The 4617-nt window shown below is 41.3% G+C and overlaps 1 pseudogene; it reads left to right on the forward strand.

Annotated features, from left to right (window-relative positions):
* Positions 1–487: 487 nt before the first annotated feature.
* On the forward strand, positions 488–606 carry LOC145416752 (5S ribosomal RNA; annotated as a pseudogene).
* The last annotated feature ends 4011 nt before the right edge of the window (positions 607–4617 follow it).

Below are 4617 nucleotides of genomic sequence, written 5' to 3' on the forward strand. Positions count from 1 at the left end.
CTTTGATTCTCGTACTGTGTTCTTTCAATACTTACTCTGACTTCAATGTGAGGTGTTTCTGTAGCAGTATAAGTGAAGGCAAACTTATCCAGGGTGTCGGAAATTACGTTTGACTAGAGTCACATAACGTTATCTTACTCCTAGCAGGCACGGTTCAGTATTCTGGTGTGGGCAAGGTGCGGTTGTATGTTAGAATGACGCAGACAGTGAGGACATGAATAAATGATACTGAGAAGAAAGTGATAATGCTGGCTGATCCGTCCCTGCAATACCGAAAAAATCATCGGAGTAGGGGATGGGCGGTGTGTGTAACCTTATTTACAACCTCGGCTTCTGGGAATTGACAATTATAGAATCCCAGATCTATTTTAATGATATTTTTAGGAATCTGTATAATTTTTCCTTGACTTTACATTTGTAGTGGTAATCTGAATAGAAACATTTTAGCAGTGGCGATGTCCCAAGAAGACTAAAGCTTTATGACCTGTATAATATCAGTACCACGTTGAGTACACCGCTTCCCGTCCGATCAGCGAAGTTAAGCAACGTTGGATCTGGTTAGTACTTGGATGGGTGACCACCTGGGAACACCAGATGCTGTTGGCATCCCTACGTGTCAATTGGGGTTGGTGGAGGATTAGTGCCCCTCCCTGTAAAACAATTAACTCTAAGCCGTTGGCCACCCCGTTTGGGATACATGGCATCTGGCAATGAATGAATGAATAATGTCAGTGATAACAATCCTCATTATGGAATGCCACAAACATGTTATAATGCGTCCTGTTGAAAGCACGGTTATCTTCGTGGGATGGAATCATTGGGCACTGTCAACAGCCATTGCTTGTGGAGATAGATTAAATTACCCGAAATGAGCACCGATAATTTTTGGAGCAAGTGTAGGTCAGTTAAAAAAAAATGTATATAACTCATTAACAGTTGACTCTGCCACTCCTCACACCACAACTAGCTCACCTCATACACCTTCCACTCACAACGTGGGCAGTCCTTCAGCGTATTTCCCACCTGATGCTATCCTTCATACCCCTCCACATACCCATCCCCTGAACTACCCTACTCAGAAAATAAAATTTGAGTTCGCTTTGCCATGCGACGATGTGGCAGTCACATGCCCCTTCCTTGTTTGGGTAATGATTTGCTCTCTCTCTCTCTCTCTCTCTCTCTCTGTATTTTGGGCAGCCGAAACTACACATTCAAATCGCACCAAAATTGGCACAGAAATCGCAAAAAATTCGCTGATGTGAAAAAACTTGGTCCCATCACGATTGAAAAACTTTTACTATATTAATGAGCGATCACATTTTGACCAAAAAACGCTGCTCCTGGCGCCCGGCATAGAATCTCCGTAGAATTTTTTGCCCAGAGGTACAACTAAAGTATTTCGGACTTGCGTTCGGAAAACTTGAGTTCCAATTCCGAAGCAGCAAATAACACTATCAACTGGTTAGCTGCAAAAATCCAAGTGACAACGTTACACTAGAACAGAACGTAAACGCGAGAGCCCTCCTCCGGGGCAAGTGCGAGGGGCCCGAAGGGCCCACGAGCACTTGTGCACTCTGTACTAATTGCATCACCAAGCATCTAATGCAAGAATGAAGGTAAATGTCACAGAACAAGGTCAAATTTAGACAAGAATGTCAAAAAAATGACTATAACTGTATTTATTTGATTTGGATCAAATTAGGTGGAAGGTTTGAGAATGAGCCAAGCAGATGACCTGTTTTTCAGAACAGCAGGTCATAGGTCAAATTCACATGACAAAATATATATATATTTTTTTAGCCCAAACTTTGTGTAATGATTTAGTATATGACATCGTTAATGATACTCATCTTTGTGAATAAGTAGTAAAAAGTCAAGGTCACATGGAAAGGTCAGAGGCCAAGGTCGCATGTCAAGGTCAACTAAGAGTGTTTTGATATGACTGAAGTGAAACTTGGTGAAGAGTTAAGAGTGAAGCACAAAAGAAGGGGTTCAGTTTTGAGAACACAAAGTCAAAAGTCAAGATCACAGGGTAAGGTAAAAATTAGACTCGTGTGTCTATATGTGATTCTGTTCGAACCAAACTGGGTGGAAGATCTGAGGATCATCTAAGCAGCTGAATTTTTTTATTTTTTATTTTGTTTTTTAAACAATAGGTCAAGGTCACTTGGCACTGTCACTTCAGAGTAGGAATGTGATTTACAGCTGACTTAGTAGAAGGATTCAGTATAAGACAGGGATAAAGAGATTCGATTATGAAAACAGTCAGTCAGAGATCAGGGTATAGGGAAAAGTCAAATGTCAAGTTCACAGGAAGACGACATAGTACTAATCTGATTTGGACCAAACTTCATGGAAGGGTTAAGTGTGTGTGTGTGTGTGTGTGTGTGTGTGTGTGTGTGTGTGTGTGTGTGTGTGTGTGTGTGTGTGTGTGTGTGTGTGTGTGTGTGTGTGTGTGTGTGTGTGAATAAAACAATTCCTTTTTTTAAATCTGGTTTTAGCCAAACCTGGTGGAAGAGTTGAGGATAAGCTAATGTCGGGGGACAGGGAAATGTGGAAGTGATTGTTTGTGGCCATCCCTCACGGCATTAAGGGCGTCTGGCTGTAGACAGATAGTTGTTGGAGCAAAGAGAGAGAGAGAGAGAGAGAGAGAGAGAGAGAGAGAGAGAGATAGAGATAGAGAGAGATAGAGAGAGAGAGAGAGAGTATTCTCGTCAGCTTCTTAGGAAAACCTATGTAATTTTTTCACATACTACAACCAATTACTTTCATATATTTTTTCATTTCTTTATCTTTATATAAAATTCACCTTTAACATCAGATAACATTATCGTACCAGACATACCTCCCATGTGTGTGTGTGTGTGTGTGTGTGTATGTGTGTGTGTGTGTGTGTGTGTGTGTGTGTGTAATTATCCCCAAATAATTAAGAAAAACACTTAAAGAGCGCACGCAAATGTGTGTGTTTCCATGTGTGCTTGTAAATGCATACTTACATGTGTGTGTGTGCGTCCTTTTGCATTCTGTTGTTTATAAAGGATTTTTCCCCTTGCATCGACACTTTAATGAATCTCCAATTGTTTCTCAACCTCCTCAGTAACGACCCCTCCTCCCATGACGCACCAACATCAGCCTTTACATACTCTCTCATATTGTCTCTTCGTCTCAGTCTTGGTCTCCCTATCCTTCCCCTCCCAGCCACCGAGCTCTTATACGCCTTACCTCCCATTTCGTTCTCCGTCTTTCTTCCTTTCAACCACAGCTCTCACATAAACACTCCCAGTCAGTCCAATAACCATCCACAGTTCTGTGCTGTTACTCCTGAAATAACATAAACATCTGATGGAATTATTAGTTACTCCAGACCACCGGACACTTCAAAATGTGGAGGAACATCACCGATGGGTGGTATTGTTAAATATTATTGTTCTACTGTAGTCCATTCACAGGATAAAAATGTCACCATAACATGTAATTTTTGTCACAGATCGCTTTGATTCTCGTACTGTGTTGTTTCAATACTTACTCTGACTTCAATGTGAGGTGTTTCTGTAGCAGTATAAGTGAAGGCAAACTTATCCAGGGTGTCGGGAATAACGCTTGACTAGAGTCACATAACGTTATCTTACTTCTAGCAGGCACAGCTCAGTATTCTGGTGTGGGCAAGGTGCGGTTGTATGTTAGAATGACGCAGACAGTGAGGACATGAATAAATGATACTGAGAAGAAAGTGATAATGCTGGCTGATCCGTCCCTGCAATACCGAAAAAATCATCGGAGTAGGGGATGGGCGGTGTGTGTAACCTTATTTACAACCTCGACTTCGGGGAATTGACAATTATAGAATCCCAGATCTATTTTAATCATATTTTTAGGAATCTGTATAATTTTTCCTTGACTTTACGTTTGTAGGGGTAATCTGAATAGAAACATTTTAGCAGTGGCGATGTCCCAAGAAGACTAAAGCTTTATGACCTGTATAATGTCAGTGATAACAATCCTCATTATGGAATGCCACAAACATGTTATAATGCGTCCTGTTGAAAGCACGGTTATCTTCGTGGGATGGAATCATTGGACACTGTGCAACAGCCATTGCATGTGGAGATAGATTAAATTACCCGAAATGAGCACCGATAATTTTTGGAGCAAGTGTAGGTCAGTTAAAAAAAAATGTATATAACTCATTAACAGTTGACTCTGCCACTCCTCACACCACAACTAGCTCACCTCATACACCTTCCACTCACAACGTGGGCAGTCCTTCAGCGTATTTCCCACCTGATGCTATCCTTCATACCCCTCCACATACTCATCCCCTCAACTACCCTACTCAGAAAATAAAATATGAGTTCGCTTTGCCATGCGACGATGTGGCAGTCACATGCCCCTTCCTTGTTTGGGTAACGATTTTCTCTCTTTCTCTCTGTATTTTGGGCAGCCGAAACTACACATTCAAATCGCACCAAAATTGGCACAAAAATCGCAAAAAATTCGCTGATGTGAAAAAACTTGGTCCCATCACGATTGAAAAACTTTTATTATATTAATGAGCGATCACATTTAGACGAAAAAACGCTGCTCCTGGCTCCCGGCATAGAATCTCCGTAGAATTTT

This window comes from Coenobita brevimanus, chromosome 13 (assembly GCF_032717465.1).
Source record: "Coenobita brevimanus isolate Jiangsu-jjx chromosome 13, ASM3271746v2, whole genome shotgun sequence".
NCBI lineage: Eukaryota > Metazoa > Arthropoda > Malacostraca > Decapoda > Coenobitidae > Coenobita > Coenobita brevimanus.